Source organism: Myotis lucifugus, unplaced genomic scaffold (genome assembly GCF_000147115.1).
Source record: "Myotis lucifugus unplaced genomic scaffold, Myoluc2.0 scaffold_1120, whole genome shotgun sequence".
NCBI classification, from domain to species: domain Eukaryota; kingdom Metazoa; phylum Chordata; class Mammalia; order Chiroptera; family Vespertilionidae; genus Myotis; species Myotis lucifugus.
The window spans coordinates 1-20,933 of NW_005872168.1; the positions used below are offsets into that span (position 1 = coordinate 1).

General features: G+C 43.3%; 1 long non-coding RNA gene across 1 annotated transcript; it reads right to left on the bottom strand.

Moving 5' to 3' along the window:
* Positions 1-1,576: 1,576 nt before the first annotated feature.
* LOC111824282 lies at positions 1,577-20,137 on the bottom strand. The gene is made up of 3 exons (XR_002827356.1): positions 20,036-20,137; positions 19,494-19,593; positions 1,577-2,122 (listed from the first exon to the last, which is right to left on the bottom strand). It is a non-coding gene; the product is annotated as an uncharacterized LOC111824282 (long non-coding RNA).
* Positions 20,138-20,933: the final 796 nt, after the last annotated feature.

The window sequence follows — 20,933 nt, forward strand, 5'->3', positions numbered from 1 at the left end:
ACTTTTAATTGTCCTTAGTTTAAGGAAAGTAGGGTTTTCTAGAGGAAGAAATTAGAAAAATAACTTAGCCTTTTAAGGATACGAGCTTTATTGTCAGCCATTATAAAGCCAACTGCTTAAAACATTGGTCTATCATATCACTTAAATTATATTAAGACCGTGATTGCTAACTTTATTAAGCATTAAAAATATCTTCTTAAAAATAGTATTAAATAAATCCGAGAGGCAAGCATACTTTATGCCTCATTCGCATTTTTGTAGTAAAATTCCGCCTTAAAGCTCCACCTCTGAAATCCCATCCTGCCTCAGTGAGAAGACATTCCTTTTTGGCTAAATCAGAGGGAGGGGCCTTTGCTGTTTCAAGATGGCGGCCCCCAGGGGAGCGGCAGGCCATGTGGCTGACATGGCGGCTGCCAAGTCACGAAGCCCAAAATGGTGGCTGTCTACACTGTTCTTTGATAGAGCAAACCAACATCCCTAAAAGATAGATGACCAACATTATATTGTAGACAAACAGAAATCTCATTAGCTGTTTATACCTTTTATAATTATCTTAAGGAATATCAATCAAATCTAAACTGGTTTTTGTATTAAAAAATTTTCAGTTGAGATCATAAAATTAATCCTATTTTTTAAATCAGACCAAGAAGTAACATATTTTGAATTTCTAATTATTTAAGAGAAAACACATTTTATTTTTTCAAAAACAAGTTATACTTTAGATATTTAATTAATTTCTCCAGATTCAATTTGCACTTTAAACTTTCAGAGCTTACAAGTCAAATATTAGCAGTTCTTTGATTAACTACACTTTTATATTTTTAAGAATAAATATTAAAATCTAATAATTAACTTTAAACCATGTTTTTTTTTCTGCCCAGGGAAACTGAGAAGCAAACTTGCAGGTATTAAAAAATGACTACTGGTGGAAAGTTGATTTCAAAGGAGCCGCTTTGGCCGCTTCACCTTTTCTGGGAAGGTTGACTAGCAAAAGGTGTAGCCATTGAAATGCAAATTAACATTCCTAAAGATGGCTGCTAAATTTCAAAATGGTCACAATTTTCCTGCTGGGAAAGTCAAGAAGGGAATCCATGGCTATTCACATGTAAACTTGACTATCAACTTCCTGGTGGTACTTGCCTCAGGGCGGGAAATTTCAAAAGAGCTGCTTTAAATCGCCTTGGGAAACCAGCCTGTATTTCTTTCTCGGGTTCATCTCTGCCATTTTTAAGGCCAAAACAGTCTCGGGTTTTTATTCTGTACACAGCAAAAGGTCAATTCAGCTCAAAACTATGCGCACTCGTTTTTAAACTGGCCTTTTCTCTTTACATGTGCACAGAAATCCCGGATACATTTATGAATTTGTAAAAGCTTTAAGTCATTAGCTGGAAAAAAGGATAAAGATGGTGAAGATGAGGTGAAGAAGTGGCTTTCTTGGGGAGTGGCGTCCATATTGGATGGCCACGTGGGCTTCCCCCACCTCCTTGTTTCTTAGGGGGAAGATTCAGTAATGGTCTGGCATTTACTCTTTTTATTTATTTTTCAATTTTTATTTATTTTTATTTTTCAAGGAAAGAAAAGATTTTTTAAGATAAAGAATCATTGGAGGCAGAGGAGGTGTAGATGGTATTCTTAGAGACTCGCACCCTTCCACTCCAGGCTGTAAGGCCGTGGCAGCACCCCACTTAGACATTTTTAAACTCTCCTGTGCTGAATCAAGGCCATCGCCAATTAAAATAGGAATTTTCTCTGGACTTTTTGCTGAGTATTGGTCACACAACTGCTTTCTAACCTTTTCCCAGGTTTCATCAACAAAGCTTAAGAAAGAAATCAAGAATATGACTACAATTAACAGAGCATAGTTTAAAGCATACTTATAAGTATTTGAGAGTAGAGATCACTTTCCCGAGACTCTGAATTACCCATATTTTACACCCGGTTGATTCAATTCACACAATACACTCCTTACCTTCAATCTGTCGTGTGCACACTTCTAGGAGCGACACCCTCGCTTTCTTCTCTTGCCTCCTTACTCAATCCCTGTTCGGTGCGCCAAATGTGGTGGGCTGTTTCTGTTTCCCGCGACCCGCACGGGAAAACGACAGGTTCTTGAGCGGAGGAGCTGGGGATTAAGAAATTAAAGAAAGACCAAGATGCAGAAATAGATCTTAAGCTGGGGCCAGGTGGGCGCCATCCTCTCTGATGGAGAGGCGGCAAAAGCGGCTGAGCCACACAGCAGGTTTATTTTAAAATCTAGGTATGTAGGTTTATTTTAAAACTAGGTATGTAAATCTTTTAAAGGCCTAGATTTACATACCTATTTCCGCCCCTGCATGATTAACATGTCCAGCCTTATTGGGGAAGCATGTTCCCAGGGCGTGGCTGCCTATACTCTGAGTTCAGCTGATAATAATAAGAAAATGCCTAGGTGCCTCCCAGGCGGCCCTCTACAGGAAGCTGAATAGCATGTTATTAAATATTGATTGGGTTACCAATGAGATCAAAGAAGAAATTAAAAACATCCTGGACACTAATGACAATGAAAACACAACAATCCAAAACCTATGGGACACAATGAAAGCAGTCCTGAGAAGGAAGTTTATAGCTCTACAGGCCTATCTCAAAAAACAAGAAAAAATGGTAAGTAAATCATCTGACTCTACAACTCAAAGAATTAGAAAGAGAGCAACAAGAAAACCCCAGAGTGAGCAGAAGGAAGGAGATAATAAAGATTAGAGCAGAAATAAATGACATAGAGACCAAAGAGACAATACAGAAAATCAATGAAACCAAGAGCTGGTTCTCTGAAAGGATAAACAAGATTGACAAACTTCTAGCCAGGCTCACCAAGAAGCAAAGAGAGAGGACCCAAATAAACAAAATCAGAAATGATAGAAACGAAATAACAACAGACCCCACAGAAATACAAAGGATTGTTAAAAAATACTATGGACAGCTTTACTCCAACAAACTACACAACCTACAGGAAATGGAAAAATTCCTAGAAAAATACAACATTCCAGCACTCAATCAGGAAGACTCTAAAAATCTCAATAGGCCAATAACTATGGAAGAAATTGAAGCAGTAATCAAAAAGCTTCCAGCAAACAAAAGCCCACGACCAGACAGCTTCACAGGGGAGTTTTACCAAACATTCAAGGAAGAACTAAAACCAACCCTCCTCAGACTACTACAAAAAATCCAAGAGGAAGGAACACTTCCAAGCTCATTCTATGAAGCCAGCATCACCCTAATACCAAAATCAGGGAAAGACAACACAATGAAAGAGAATTATAGGCCAATATCCCTCATGAACATAGATGCCAAAATCCTCAACAAAATCTTAACAAATTGGATCCAGCAGTACATCAGACAGATCATACACCATGACCAAGTAGGATTTATTCCAGGGATGCGAGGATGGTACAATATCCGAAAATCAATAAACGTGATACATCACATAAACAAATTGAAAGAAAAAAGCACACGGTCCTATCAATTGATGCAGAAAAAGCATTTGACAAAATCCAACACCCATTTTCGATAAAAACTCTCAGCAAGGTGGGAGTAGAAGGATCATACCTCGACATAATAAAAGCCATATATGACAGGCCCACAGCCAACATCATACTCAATGGACAAAAACTAACACCATTTCCCCTAAGAACAGGAACAAGACAGGGATGCCCATGCTCACCACTCCTGTTCAACATAGTCTTGGAAGTATTAGCCATTGCAATTAGACAAGAAGAAGAAATAAAAGGCATCCAAATTGGAAAAGAGGAAGTAAAACTGTCCTTATTTGTAGATGACATGATATTATTCACAGAAAACCCTAAAGCCTCCATCAAAAAACTTTTAGACTTAATAAAAGAATTCCGCAATGTAGCAGGATACAAAATTAACCCCAAGAAATCCGAGGCATTTCTATACACCAATAGTGAACTTTCAGAAAGAGAGACTTAATAAACAATCCCATTTACCATCGCACCAAAAAAATTAAGCTACCTAGGAATAAACTTAACTAAAGAGGTAAAAGACCTCTACTCAGAAAACTACAAGATGTTGAAAAAAGAGATAGAGGAAGACATAAAGAAATGGAAGAACATACCATGTTCTTGGATTGGTAGAATCAACATCATTAAAATGTCCATACTGCCCAAAGCAATCTATAAATTCAACGCACTTCCCATTAAAATACCAAAGGCCTAATTCAAAGATCTAGAACGAACTCTCCAAAAATTCATCTAGAATAAAAAAAGACCCCAAATAGCTGCAGCGATCCTGAGAAAGAACAAAGTAGGTGGGATCTCAATGCCAGATATCAAGCTGTATTACAAAGCCATTGTTCTCAAAACTGCCTGGTACTGGCACAAGAACAGACATATAGATTGATGGAATAGAATAGAGAGTCCAGAAATTAGCCCGAACCAATATGCTCAATTAATATTTGACAAAGGAGGCAGGAACATACAATGGAGCCAAGATAGTCTCTTCAATAAATGGAGTTGGGAAAATTGGACAGATATATGCAAGAGAATGAAACTAGACCACCAACTTACACCATACACAAGAATAAAGTCAAAATGGATAAAGGACTAAAATGTATGACAGGAAACCATAAAAATTCTAGAAGAATCCAAAGGCAACAAAATCTCAGACATATGCAGAAGCAATTTCTTCACTGATACAGCTCCTAGGGCAGTTGAAACTAAAGAGAAAATGAACAAATGGGACTACATCAAAATAAAAAGCTTCTGCACAGCAAAAGAAACCATCAACAAAACAATGAGAAAACCCACTGCGTGGGAAAACATATTTGCCAATATCATTTCTGATAAGGGCCTAATCTCCAAAATTTATAGGGAACTCATACAACTTAACAAAAAGAAGATAAACAATCCAATCAAAAAATGGGCAAAGACCTAAATAGACACCTTTCAAAAGAGGACATTCAGAAAGCCAAGAGACATATGAAAACATGCTCAAAGTCACTAATAATCCGAGAGATACAAATCACAAATCAAAACAACAATGAGGTACCATCTCACACCTGTCAGACTGGCTATGATCAACAAATCAACAAACGACAAGTGCTGGAGGGGATGTGGAGAAAAAGGAACACTCATGCACTGCTGATGGGAATGCAGTCTGGTGCAGCCACTATGGAAGACACTATGGAGTTTCCTCAAAAAACTAAGAATGAAACTCCCATTTGACCCTGTGATCCCACTTCTAGGAATATATCCCAAGAAACCAGAAACACCAATCAGAAAGGTTCTATGCACCCCTATGTTCATAGCAGCACAATTCACCATAGCTAAGATCTGGAAACAGCCTAAGTGCCCATCAGTAGATGAATGGATTAGAGAACTGTGGTACATCTACATGATGGAATACTATGCTGCTGTAAAAAAGGAAGACCTCTTACCATTTGCAACAGCATGGATGGAACTGGAGAGCATTATGCTAAGTGAAATAAGCCAGTCAATGAAGGAAAAATACCACATGATCTCACTCATTCATGGATAATAGAGACCATTACAAACTTTTGAACAATAATAGATACAGAGGCAGAGCTGCCTCAAACTCATTGTCAAACTGCAGCAGGAAGGCCAGGGAGGGTTGGGGGGCAGGAGGGAGGGGGGTAAGAGATCAACCGAAGGACTTGTATGCATGCATATAAGTATAACCAATGGGTAGAAGACACTGGGGGGGGGGGAGGCCAGGGGATTGTCAAGGGCAGGGGAAAAAAAGGGACACCTATGTAATACCCTTTGTAATACTTTAAGCAATAAAAAAATTTAAAAAGAGCTTCACAGATAAGAAAAAGCTAAAGGAGTTCATCACCACCAAACCAGTATTATATGAAATGCTGAAAGGTATCCTTTAAGAGGAAGAAGAAGAAAAAGGTAAAGATACAAATTATGAACAACAAATACACATCTATCAACAAGTGAATCTAAAAATCAAGTGAATAAATAATCTGATGAACAGTATGAACTGGTGATTATAATAGAAGCAGGGACATAGAAATGGAATGGACTGACTATTCTTGGGGGGGGGGAAGGGTTGTGGGGGGTGCGGCAAGAGATTGGACAATAATCGTGCACCTATGGATGAGGACAGTGGGTGGGATGTGAGGGCGGAGGGTGGTGTGGGAACTGGGTGGAGGGGAGTTATGGTGGGAAAAAAGAGTAACTAATGTAATAATCTGAACAATAAAGATTTAATTAAAAAAATAAATGTATTTTTCATCATCATATACTGTGTTTTTGTTGCTCGATTGAATTTTATTATTTCTTCAAGGTTCTTCACATACGTACACCTTAAGAGATATCAAGTAGGTGTAACATGTTCTAAAAAAATTAGGGTTGGCAGGCAGAAGAATTTTGAGGCAGAGATTTTGCTGGTTTTGGCATGAACTCACACAAAGCCTGCCTACCCCTGACCTAGGCTTTTATTAGTATAGTTACTAAAGCATGCATTTGAATGTATCAATTCATAGCTAACTCTAGCCTTAAGGTAAGGAATTATAGTGTAAATAGTCAAGTATTTATATACAAATAAGAAGGGCCATAGGCAAGAAAAGCTGGGCTGAAGCTGGAATCCCTGGGGAAGTCAATACTTCCTCAAGCAGCAGTGTGGTCCAACCTGGTGAAGAGGTCTTCTCTTCCTTGTTTCCCCAATACACTCAGTCCCTGAGAACTGGAAGACACCTCCTCCCCCAGGGGTATAGGTTATTCTGTTGCTCTATCCCCTTGGCTCACCAGTTATAACACTAGTGGCCCAGTGCATGAAATTCATGCACATTAAAAGAGAATTAATGAGAAGAAATATTTTAATATTGCTATTTGCCCTTTCTCTATAATAGAAGTGCCAGAGATGAAAGAAATTAGTAAAATGTATATAAAATTTCCCTCCTGTCCGAGTCTGGGGCATGCTGCGGGACCTAGAGTCAAGTCCCTGCCCACCACCCTCATGCACTTCGAAAATGCAGGAGACCCAGACCCAGCCGGCCACATCCCCACTGGGTGAGACCTAGACCTGGCTGGCCACACCCCTGAGAAGCCCCTCCAGGTGGGGGCACAGCCTCAAGCCTCCCAGCCTGGTGCCAGGGTGGGGGATGCGGCCTGAGGTTCCCCATCAAACCCCACCAGGCAGGGGGACCGCCTGAGGTTCTCATCAAGCCTCTCCGGGTGGGGGGCATGGCCTGAGGTCCCCCGGCCCAGTGTTGGGGTGGGGGGCGCAGTCTGAGGTCTCCCAGCTTGGCACCAGGGCAGGGGGCCCAGTCTGAAGTCTTCTAGCCTGGAGCCAGGGCGGGCAGCATGGCCTGAAGTTCCCCATCAAGCCCTGTGGGCCAAGGGCATGGCCTGAGGTCCCCTGGCACAGTGCTGGCGCGGGGGGTGCACCTGAGGTCTCCTGGCCCAGAGTCAGAGCGGGGGATGTGGCCTGAGGTCCCCAGCCAAGCCCAGCCTCCCCACTCCCTCCTCTTCCCCCCCGCCCCAGCATCATATCAGTGCTGAATGGGGACGCACCCAGGCAACTTGATGTTAGTGCTGGGGGCAGAAGTGCCCGCCCCGGCCCTGCCCACAGACTAGTTGTGACTGGGACACCGTAATGGACAAATTAGAATATTACCTCTTTATGATATAGATTAGAGGCCTGTTGCACAAAGATATTTGTGCAATAGGCCTTCCCTTCCCTTGGCTGCTGGCACCAGTTTTCCTCTGGCACCCAGGACCAAAGCCTTTGCTCTGGCTGGGCTCAGGTCAGAGCCCCACCCCAGCTATCAGGCCTTGCGGCTCTGCTGATCCTGGGGCGGGGAGGCCTTGCAGCTCCACTGATCCTGGGGCTGGGAGGCCTTGCGGATATGCTTGGCGCCGTGGCCAGGAGGCCTGGCTGCTCGGCTGGCTTGGGGGCAATTTGACTTGGGGGCTTGGAGCCTATGTATGCAAATTGACCACCATCTTTGTTGGCAGTTAATTTGCATATCGCCCTGATTAACCAATGGGAAGCGTAGCAAAGGTACCATCAATTACCCTTTTTGTCTTTTATTAGATAGGATATTTGACCACCTATCCATAGAGGTGTTAACAGGAATGTGGTGGATTAATTATATTTTCTAGAACCAGCACTTGTTAACTCTCCTTAAGATGCAGCTAAAGGGATGGTGAACAGCTAGATGCCAGCAGCAGGGTGACCTGGGAGAACAGGCAGGAGGAGGAAGATGTGGGCCAGTGCTGCACATTCATCCCTGACAACACAGCACACAGACCATCACTAAGGCCCTAAGGCAGTGGTTCTCAGCCTTCTGGCCCTTTACATACAGTTCCTTATGTTGTGACCCTAACATAAAATTATTTTCGTTGCTACTTCATAACTGTAATGTTGCTAGTTATGAAGCGTAATGTAAATATCTGATATGCAGGATGGTCTTAGGCGACTCCTGTGAAAGGGTCGTTCAACCGCCAAAGGGGTGGCGACCCACAGGTTGAGAACCACTGCTCTAAGGCATTGGCAGCTTTACCTGATGAGTGAGCTGGAACCTGGGATTGAGGGTCCTTTCTCTGATGCACTAGAGTAGCAGTTCTCAACCTGTGGCTCGTGACACATTTGGGGATCAAACAACCCTTTCACAGGGGTTGCCTAAGACCATCAGTAAACACATATAATTAAAGAGTGTCCCAAAAAGTAAATTTGATAGAAAACACAGGTTTATGATAAAAAATTGTAAATTTTTTATTGAGTCATAAAGTATACAGTGTAGGGTTATGTATGAAATAGCATATCGGGTAAATGGCCTCCATGGCTTTGCTGCCACATACGCCCGAGAAACAATTCAATTACTGCATGAGTCATTTCCTGGTGGTGTAATTTCCCGTTTTGGTGATCAGAATTGGCCACCCAGATCATGGGATTTAACGACGTTGGACTTTTTTCTTTGGGGTTTTTTGAATTCTAAGGTTTATTCCAACAAGCCCATGACCACCCACGTCTTCATGGAGGAAATTGAGCACTGTATCAACGAAATTCAGCCACATTTATGTAAAACGGTCATGGAAAACTTCAACACAAGAGTGCGTATGTGCCCTGACCGATTTGGCTCAGTGGACAGAGCTTCAGCCTGTGGTCTCAAGGGTCGCAGGTTTCATTCTGGTCAAGGGCATGTACCTTGGTGGCGGGCATATCCCCAGTGGGGAGTGTGCAGGAGGCAGCTGATAGATGTTTCTCTCTCATCCATGTTTCTAACTTTTTATCCCTCTCCCTTCCTCTCTGTAAAAAAATCAATAAAGTATATTAAAAAAAAAAAAGAGTGCGTATGTGCCAGTGAAGCCATTGAGGCCATTTACCCGATATGCTATTCCATACATAACCCTATATGGTATACTTTATGAATCAATAAGAAATTTACAATTTTTAATTATAAACCTGTGTTTTCTATCAAAATTACTTCTTCTTGTGACTTTGGGACATCTTTTACATATTGTTTTATGATTAATCACTATGCTTTAATTATGTTCAATTTGTAACAATGAATATACATCCTGCATATCAGATATTTACATTACAATTCAGAACAGTAGCAACATTACAGTTATGAAGTAGCAACGAAAATAATTTTATGGTTGGGGGTCATCACAACATGAGGAACTGTATTTAAAGGGCCAGAAGGTTGAGAACCACTGCACTAGAGCAATGGTGTCCACATTCACCCCTTTGATTAGGAGCTACAGTGATGAGATCTCACACCATCCCATGTGTTGGGGGTCTCATCCAAGGGTTAATTGAAACCGCATTGACAAAACAGCAAATTAGTCTTCTCTTAGACCAGTGATATCGAACCTTTTGAGCTCAGTGTGTCAGCATTTTGAATCTCTACCCCTCTCCCTTCCTCTCTGTAAAAAATCAATAAAATATATATTTAAAAAAATATCAATTAGGGGGCTATAAAAGTAACCCCTAAAGCAGGGTGTAGAACTTTTTTTCTGCCAAGGGCCATTTATATTATCATTCATAGGCCATACAAAATTATCACCTTAAAATTAGCCTGCTCTATTTGGTAAAACATTGTTAACTCACTCCTAATGCATTGGCAGGGTCTGACTAAATGATTTCCAGGGCCTCCTGACAGCCCACAGGCTGGATGTACCACACCCCTGCCCTTAAGGATTACAATATCAAAACTGCAATGAATCTAACAGACATTACAAAGAAAGAACCAATTTGGGACAAATTATATATAAGAGCAAATGAAATAATTTGAGATAAATAATTTTTCTTGGTGCAAATTTATTTTCAAATTAGTTATTGCTTTAAGCACATAGTAAAAAGAAATACAATTATTGTGGTCATGAAGAAAATATATTTAGGTGGTAAATAGTCAGGACTGTCCACCATTATTACTGATTTCACTTCTGTGAAAACAGGAAGATTATACTTTCTCACTCCCTTGAAGTTATATATGCCCATGTGACCACAATGAAAGAGAATAAATGCCAGCACACAACTTACCACTGGTTCTAGACACCAGTAAGTCAAAAAGTCAAGACAGAATCTGGAAGGTAGTTTTCTTTCTTTTTTTAAATGTTAAGACTTCACTTCTGTGCCTTTGTGAAGGACTTCCTTCATCTCCATTCTGTGCTTTCAAAAGGAACAAGTAGATTTCCAGGTACATAAACAGCAATATGAATGCTATGCCCTCTTCATGTAAAGTTACACTAAGATATTCCTAATTGTCTACAAACATGTAAAACTGCTAACAAAGTTAAGATCAGCTCCTAAAGGTACATAAGGAAAACAGGTAAATAAAACAATGAGCATAGGATATGGACAGGCAATTTATTGGAAAAAATACAGGAAAAAAATCAGAAAAATCACCATTTCTAGTAATGTTTTCTAAATAAGCTATTAACAAACCCTTTCTGAAAATATTTGTGTGACTTCAACAAAGATATATCACTTAATTCCTCATAACTAAAAAACAAGTTAACATTATAATATAAAATTAGGCCTCAATCTACCAAACTGCTTCAGTGACATTTACAACTAAATTTCTCTTCAGAGAAAGAAAGCAACATTTTTCCCAGGGTATTTTCTATTTGTTAAAATGGGCATTAACATTTGACAAGTTAACGATCGCACAATGATTACATAAAAACCTCGGACATTAGTTAATGTGTGCTGTCTTATCAACACTAATAAAACACCTATTGAAATTAAAGTGTCACATCATTTTACAAAACCTTTACCTCGTGACTGAGCAATCTCAATAGAACACCCTCTTCTGCCAGGAAAACTGCCTTCTAAGTGTAATGAATTTTTTTATTTATTTAAAAAATGTGTCAGCAAACTAGGAAGAAAACCCACCTAATTCCTAAATCCAGAAATGTTTATTATATATACTTTTAAAAGTCTCCAATAATACAAATGTCAATTCTAAATTTAAGGCAAGATTGAAGAAGGTTTCAAATTTTATCATGTATTTAATAATATAATAGAAACCTTTTAGACTTTCATAATTTATACTATCTTTTATTACCACACTAGAGGCCCGGTGCACAAAAATTTGTGCACTCGGGGGGGGGGGGTCCCCAAGCCCGGCCTGTGCCCTCTCACAGTCTGGGACCCCTCGGGAGATAACGACCTGCTGGCTTAGGCCTGCTCCCGGGTGGCAGAGGGCAGGCCCAATCCCTAAGTGCAGCCCCTGGTCAGGCTCAGAGCCGGGCCGATTGGGGAGTTGGGGCGCCACCCCGTCATGCACAGAGCAGGGCGGATCGGGAGGTTGCAATGCCACCCTCAGTCACTTTCAGGGTAGACTGATTGGGGGGTTGGGGCACCGCCCCCTGTTACACTCAAGGCAGGGTCGATGGGGAGGTTGCGGCGCCACCCTCTGTCACGCACATAGCAGGGCCGGTCAGGGGGTTGGGGCGCTGCCGTCTGTCACTCACAGAGCAGGGCCAATCAGGGGGTTGGGGCGCTGCCCCCTGTCACTCACAGAGCAGGGCCCATCAGGGGGGTTGGGGCGCTGCCCCTGTCACTCACAGAGCAGGGCCCATCAAGGGGGTTGGAGTGCTGCCCCCTGTCACTCACAGAGTAGGGCCGATAAAGGGGTTGAGGAGCTCCCCCCTGTCACTCACAGAGTAGGGCCGATAGGGGAGAGTGCTGCACCCTGTCACACACAGAGCAGGGAAGATCAGGGGGTTGGGGTGCTGCACCCTGTCACACTCAGGGCAGGGCCAATGGGGAGGTTATGGCTCTACCCTGTCACACACAGAGCAAGGCCCGTGGAGGGGGGTTGGGGCGCCGCCCTCTATTACCCACAGAGCAGGGCCGATCAGGGGGTTGGGGCACTGCCACTGTCACACTGAGGGCAGGGCCGATGGAGAGGTTATGGCTCTACCCTGTCACACACAGAGCAGGGCCCGTGGGGGGGGCGGTATTGGGGCACCGCACCCTGTCACACACAGAGCAGGGCTGATCAGGGGGTTGGTGCGCCGCACCCTGTCAAACACAGAGCCGCAGGGCAATCAGGGGATTGGGGAGCTCCCCCCTATCAGGCACAGAGCAGGGCCCGTGGGGGGGGCGGTATTGGGGCACCGCACCCTGTCACACACAGAGCAGGGCCGATCAGGGGGTTGGTGCGCTGCACCCTGTCAAACACAGAGCCGCAGGGCAATCGGGGGATTGGGGAGCTCCCCCCCATTAGGCACAGAGCAGGGCTGATCAGGGGGATTGGGCGCTGCCCCCTGTCACGCTGATCCCGGTGCCGGGAGGCATATTACCCTTTTACTATATAGAATAGAGGCCTGGTGCATGGGTGGGGGCCGGCTGGTTTGCCCTGAAGGGTGTCCTGGATCAGGGTGGGGGTCCCCACTGGGGTGCCTGGCCAGGCTGGCTGAGGGGCTGAGGGCTGTTTTCCCGCTGGCAGTTGACTAAAAGCTCCCAACCGCTCCTTGTTTTCTTTTTTTTTTTTATTCTGGGCCAGCTTTAGCTCTGAGGCCTCGCTGCTGAAAACATGGATACAATGTTGCGGTCCGGGGCTGACTGAAAGCCGGTTTTGTTTAGCTTCTTATTTGCAACATAGTAATAGTTGCTTAGAGTTGCAGTTGAGAGGCCGGCAAGTGAGGCGGGGAACTTTGGAGTCTGCAGTCCCGGGAGGAAGCAAGCCTCCCTGCTCGCTTCAGTGCATGGCTGCCGGCCGCCATCTTGGCTGACAGTTAATTTGCATAAGGATACGCTGATTAGCCAATGGGAAGGGTAGCGGTCGTACGCCAATTACCATGTTTCTCTTTTATTAGTGTAGATTACCAATGCAAATAAAAAAGGAATGTTAAGTCCATACTTTGGCACAATTGCCAAGTTCCACTTAAGTTGATCACAGGCTACCTTGTTTTCAGGGCTAAATATTATGTCAACTTAAAGTAACAATGTTTTTCTGTTCATATAGTGCTTCCCATTGCAATCTGTAGACTTTTTAAACCCAAATATTCAATTACCTACAACAATTTAGGGAAAGGGAGGGAAAAACCCAAAGACATATGGCAATGTAACACAGACATGCGTTTTGCAACAATGAGAAAATATGTAATATAATCCCAAATACAGAGAAAATGGAAAATATAATTTCATTCCAATGGTAGATCCTGTTCAGATTAAACCTCTGCTACACTCAAAGACTTAAATGCTCTCATGCCAATTTTCTTTTATGTACAAATAACATAGCATCTATCTCTAGTTCTAAGGAGTATATTAAATAACACACTTAAAAGTAATTAACACAATAACCAGTACACAGAAAACATTCAATACATGTTTCCTTTAAAAACTAAAAAACATCACCCCAGAAACAAATTCTAAGACCCCAATAAATAAGACAGTATTAAATTCCCATATTTGCTAGACAAAAAACAATGCGCTAAGTATTGCCAATAGCAAGATCCAAGAGAAACGTAAGATGTGATTTGTGTTAATTTAAAAATGGTTTTCAAGCTGCCATTTTTTAAAAAAAATATGCTTTAGTTAATTTCATAGAGGAAGGGAGAGAGCGACTCAAACATCAATGACGAGAGAGAATCATTTAGCCAGTGCCTCTTGCATTCCCCCCTGTCTCCCCACCCCCCAAACTGAGGATCAAGACCACAACCCGGGCATGAGCCCTGACCAGGAATCGAACTGTGACCTCCTGGTTCATAGGTCAATGCTCAACCACTGAGCAACTCCGGCCAGGCTCAAGTTATCATGTTTTGACTATTAGTCCCACTGGAGGAAAAATAAAAAAGAATTTTTAAACATAAGAAAAAATAAAACAACAAAATAGATCTTTATGTACTTATATAGAAAGCTAATCATTAAATATTAAGTCAATGCCATTTTCCACAAGATTAAAAAAGTCTACATGGAACAGAAAAAATTAAAGACCTAACAGACGAAATATAAGTAAAAACCAATTTGAAAATGTAGACAATGCTAAGGGTATACATAAGAAGCCACAGCCAGATAGGTAGGAGGGGGCTAGTCCCACATCCATGTGTGGTGGTTAAAAATCCAGAGAGCTATTTCACATGCAGAGGTCCCCTTTCGGAGCAACCCCTCACCAGGCCACCCAGCCCAGGGTTCTAGTATTAGGAAAAGAAGTCACCGTAACTTCTGGCTGTGAAAACCAGCAAAGACTGTGATTGAGTGAGAAAATAGGCTGCTGTAGTCCCAAATGTTCCTCTTAAAGGGCCCACACACATATTCACTGAGAGACTCACTCACTCTGAACTCCAGCACTGGGGCAGCAGTTCAAGGTACCAGGGAGAGATGTGCAGGAAGTGAATTGTCTGGCTTCAGGACAAGAGCTGTAGGGGTAGCTTTCTCCCAGACAGAGTTCCTTTGTTGAGCCCTTGCCCAACATAGGCTGCACACACTGATGGGTGCCATATCTGTTTGAGTCTCCATCAACCTGGCTGACAACATTTGCCTCATCCTGATGAGTCCCTGAGACCCCAACATTCCCAAATTTGGGGCCCACTCAAGTAAATTCCAATGGCTTTTCTATACAAATGGCCTATCTTGGCTCGTGCTCGTCTTTCCTAAAATCTCTCAAAGGTATACAACCCCAAACAGCAGCCTCTTATCCTATCTAATAATGAGGGAATATGCTAATTGACCCTCACACTGTCACAAAGATGGCAGCACCCACAGTCAAGGAGGAAATATGGTAATTCAATGCCCCACCCTCAAAGATGGCAGCACCCACAGCCACAAGATGACCAGCACTGGAGAGCAGTTGTGGGTGATCAGGCCAGTAAGGGAAGGTTGCTGGGGGTGACCAGGCTTGCAGGGAAGGGCAGTTGGGGGTGACCAGGCTGGCAGGGGAGGGCAGTTGGGGGCGATCGGGCCGGCAGGGGAGCAGTTATGGGTCGATCAGGCCAGCAGGGGAGTGGTTAGGTGGTGATCAGGCTGGCAGGCAGGCGACGGGTTGGGAGCCAGCAGTACCGGATTGTGAGAGGGATGTCCGACTGCAGGTAGTCAGACATCCCATGAGGGGTCCCAGATTGGAGAGCGTGCAGGCTGGGCTGAGGGACACCCCCCTCCACAGTGCATGAATTTCATGCACTGGGCCTCTAGTCCTCTTAATAAACAGCTCCAAGCCCAGCACTAGAGGCAGTCAACCTCAGTTCACAGCTTAGCATCCTCCAGGGACCTCCATGCCAATCATAAGTGGGAAACATCCTCAGGTCACTCTTTAGCTCAAACCAAGTGGTCGTGGGCAGGTGCAGGCAGCAGCTGACCTTGGCCTGCCCCAGAACCCTTTCCAAAAGGTCCAGAACCGATACACCTGGTGGCCAGCTTCAGACCACACCAGTGCACTGCACAAACAATTCTACCAACCACACACTAAAAGGGTAGTCTCAGCCAGCACTAGAGCCCCATTAAGATGAATCTTAGTAAGGTCAGCCTCTGCACAACAGCTCCTTAACTGCCAATAATCACAACCAATCACCTGAGGTTCAATCCCTCCCATTAAGGTGCCAACCTCAATCAAAGCGGGCACACATAACTCATATAGAAGAAACACATGGAGGATCCTAATCAGGTGACCATGAAGACTGTGCTGCTGGGCCTCATTGGACACCTAACACATAAGGCCACTTTACCAAGACTGAGAGATGTAGCTGCTCTGCCTAATACATAGAAACAATCACAGGAAGGCAATCAGAACAAGGAGTCAAAGAAACATATCCCAAATGAAAGAACCTATTAAAACTCTAGGAAAAGAACTAAATAAAACTGAAGCAAGCAATCTTCCAGATATAGAGATCAAAACACTGGTTATAAGAATGATCAGCGAATTTAGGGAAAGAAGAGAGGAACTTAGAACTTCAACAAAGAGATAAAACACATAAAAAAGAAGAGAGAAAACATAAAAAGGAACCCTCATAAATGAAGATTACAAAAAAGGAAATGAATACATTAGATGGAATCAATAGTAGATTAGATGAAGTGGAGGATCAAATTAGCAATTTGGAATACAAGGTAGGGAAAAACAGGCACTTGCAATAGCAAAAAGAAAAAAAAGAAAGGAAACACACACAAGAAGAATAAAAAAATTAGGATGGTCTGAGGAAACTTGGACAATGTCAAGCATAACAACATTCTTATCACAGAGGTATCAGAGAAGAGAGGGAGCAACAGACTGATAAATATTCGAAGAAATGATGACAGAAAACTTCCCTAAACTGGTGAAGAAAATAGACATACAAGTCCAAGAAGTACAAAGAGTCCTTAAGAAGATGAGCCCAAAGAGGCCAACACCAAGACACATACATTAAATGCCAAATATTAAAGACAAAGAGAATCTTAAAACCAGCAAGACAAAGGCAGGTAGTTACTTACAAGGGAGATCCCATAAGACTTTCAGCTGAGTTTTCAACAAAAATTTTGCAGGCCAGAAAGGACTGGTAAGAAATATTCAAAGTGATGAAAAGAAAGGACCTACAATCAAGATTACTCTAACCATAAGGCTATCATTTAGAATCAAAGATAAAGAGCTTCCCAGACAAGACGAAGTTGAAGGACTTCAACAATAAGCCAGTATTATAAGAAATGTTAAACGGACTTCATTAAGAAGGAAATAAATAAATATTTATAATAAATGGCAATAACTATACATATCTATCAACAATTACTTTAAATGTAAATGTATTAAATGCTCCCATCAAAAGGCATGGGGTGGCTGACTGGCTGACCAAACAAGACCATTGCATATGTTGCCTACAAGTAAATCACTTCAGATCAAAAGACACACACAGATTGAAACGTAAAAGGAGGGTCCAACCGGTGTGGCTCAGTAGTTGAGCATGGACCCATGAACCAAATATTCATGGTTTGATTCTTGGTAAGGGCACATGACTGGGTTGAAGGCTCGATCCCCACCCAGTCGGGTGCATGCAGGAGGCAGTCAATAGGAGATTCTCTCTCATCATTAATGTTTCTATCTCTTTCTCCCTTTTCCTTCCTCTCTCTGAAATCAATTTAAAAAATATGTTAGAAAAAAAAGAAAGAAAAGTAAAGGAATGGAAAAAGGTATTTCATGAAATGAAAACAAGCAAAACTGAAGTAGCAATACTTATACCAGGCAAAACAAACTTTAAAACAAAGACTATAACAAGAGACAAGAAAGGACACAGCATTTCCTTTTCTGGGTATTTTATCTGAATTAATCCCAAAACGAATTTGAAAACACATATGCACACATATTTTCACTGCTACATTATTTATAATTGGCAAGATAAGGAAGCTACATCAATGTCCATCAACAGATGCATGAATAAAGAAGAACTACATAACCCGCCTAACCAGTTTGGCTCAATGGATAGAGTGTTGGCCTGCGGACTCAATGGTCCCAGGTTCAATTCCAGTCAAGGGCATGTACCTTGGTTGTGGGCACATACCCAATAGGGAGTGTGCAGGAGGCAGCTGATCGATGTTTCTCTCTCGTCGATGTTTCTAACTCTCTATCCCTCTCCCTTCCTCTCTGTAAAAAAAACAACAATAAAATATATTAAAAAAAGGAAAGAAAGAAAAAAAAGAAATGTTTAAAAAAAGAAGAACTACATAGAACATTGCTTAGCCATAAAAAATAACAAAATTTTCCCTTCAGCAACAACAGGAATGATGTATCTCGGGGCATTATGCTAAGTGAAATAAGTCAGAGAAAGACAATGCATCACATCCAACACTATGTGCATTCTTACATGTGCTTATGTTAGGTAGTAGGCCCTGTTTAATTATTCGAATTTCATTCTTCACTTACAACTCATGTTCCATTGTCCACAAATTCACATAAAACTTTTTTGTTATAACAGCTAATATTTACCTAATGCCTATTGTTCTAATAACTTTATTAGTGTATTATCTCATTTTAACATCCCTCCCTGAAAAATATCTTTGATAAAATGTATCCCATTGAAAAGGGGGTAGGGGATTGAAGCTTAGGAATATTTGGTAACTTGGTCAAAATTACAGAGCCACCCATGGCAGGGCTAGTACTCAAACCCAGAACTGTACTGTTAACAAAATGACTTCCTTTCCACTATACAATGAGGCATCTCTAGGGTAGAAGACAAGCGTTTTTCTATATACAATATTATTTAACTCTTTTGTGTGTGAATGTTTTTATTTTCTATTTTCCATCACCATTTACCCCCTCCATGCATTTTCCACCTTCTCTATCCCTGCCCCCTCCATCACCACACTGCTGTCTATGCCCATGAGTTCTCTCTCTCTTTCTTTTTTGCTCAATCCTCCACCCACCCCCACACCTCCACTCCAATGGTAAATGCCTGGTGTTCGTTTGGATAATTTCAATCATTATGATCAACGACTCACATTTCTACGTCAAGGCAATTCCAAAAAATAGTATTTGATCCACGGAAAATAAAATGTCATGGGACCCAGGGCCAGAATTATGATGCTTGACACAAAGAAATTGATGCTCTGGAAGTTTAAATGACGTTTCCAGGGAACCACACTGACCAGTCAATACAGCTGGGACAGATACCCAGATATTCAGATTCCTACCCCAGGCCTCATGTTACACACACACACACACTCTCATACACACACATATACAGACACGCACACGCACACACACACCAGGCACAGGAGAAGACTGTAACTGACTAGAATCAACTCTTGAGAAACATATTAATAGATTAAGAAATGCTGAAAAAAGTAAAAAAAAAAAACAACAACAGTATTAGTTGGGTAGGACTGGTCAGAATAAGCGTCTTGAGGTGGAAGAACTAATGGAAGGTAACAGGGTGGCATTCAAACTAGAGGAAGAAAAGGCAGAGAGAACTCAGTCAGAAAGATTTGCAGGACACTCGATCCACTAACATTCGCTGTGACCCCCTGAGAAAAGCAACTCACACCTTTTAAAATCAGATACAGCCGTGAACTTAGACAATGGCGTTGGGCTGAAACTACCCCGTATTTCTCACCAGAACTGAGGAGCTCCTGGACCAAGGGAATATCGCCTGTGGTCAACGCTTTCTTAAACGTTTCATTCTTGTCTTCAGTGGGTAATGGTCCTTTTAATTTCTAAAAAAGCAGACAGTTTTAAAAAAACAATTATACACGTTTTCATTTCCACTGTAACCGGTAAATCGTTTTGAAAGAGGGAGGGGGGGGGAAGGGACGGTGGTGGTGGGCGACACCCGAAGTTTGCAAAGAATTCGTGTCTCAAATGACCTCGAAAGGGGCCCGGGTAATGGCGGGTCCGAGCCCACGGGACAAGCTACCACGTGGACAACCCATCGAGGCGCCGGCGATGGAAAGCACAGTAAGGAAACCAGACCAACACGCTGCGGGTTTCTCTCCAACCCCAGCGCCTGTACTCCCACTGGAGAAACGAAGGAGGAAGGGCAAACAGGGGAGGAAGGAAGAGGGTCCCAGGAGGCCGGGTCTTCCAGGGCCGGGGAGGCAGACCTCGGCGCGGAGAAGAAACAGCCTCCCCTGCTACTGAGAGGCCCGGTCGAGATACCCAATCTCCCAGCCGTCATCCTCGCTCTCGCTTCTCTCGCCTCCACCAGCCACCGCCAGGCCACGGAACACGCTGGAGGCCTTGTCCGCCCATGGCCGCCGGCCCCTCCTTTCCGCCCGGCCCGCGTGCGACCCTCCCCCTGCGCTGGCTCCGCCTGCGCCTGAGCCTGTGCCTGAGCCTGAGCCTGCGCAGTGCCGGTTTACCCCGGGAAGGCGGGACCAGCCGGGGCCTGGGGCTCCTGGGCGCTGGTGCGCAGGCGCGTGTCCTCGCGCAGCCGCCCTCATCCCTCTGGGCGGCCCGTGGCTATGAGATGGCACATGGCACAGGTGGGGCTGGCAGCGTTTGAAGAAGTCCTTGGGCTTTCAGGGTTGCCCCACTTGTCGCTGGGGCGGAATTGGGATTTGTACGCCAAGGTATGCCTATGCTTTCTCCCCTTCAGCCGCCCCCGTCTCCCACCCGCCTCCAAACCCACCGCCGGACATGCTACCCTTGGAGAGGGGAGCATATTATCCCTAAGGAGCACCACCCATGCAGGCAAGAAGCCGGGAGACACATGGGCGCTGGCGAACGAGCCAGGAGAATTCCTCCCTTTAAATGTCATGGGGTTTGCCCTAACCGGTTGGCTCAGTGAATAGAGCGTCGGCCTGGGGACTGAAGGGTCCCGGGTTCAGTTCCATTCAGGGGCATGTACCTTGGTTGCAGGCACATCCCCAGTGTGGGATGTGCAAGAGGCAGCTGATCGATGTTTCTCTCTCGTCGATGTTTCTAACTCTTTATCCCTCTCCCTTTCTCTCTGTAAAAAATCAATAAAATATATTTAAAAAAATAAAAATAAACTTCATGCGATCAGATGTCGTTGTAGATTCAGAAATATAAGAGCATCAAAACGCTTTCCAGC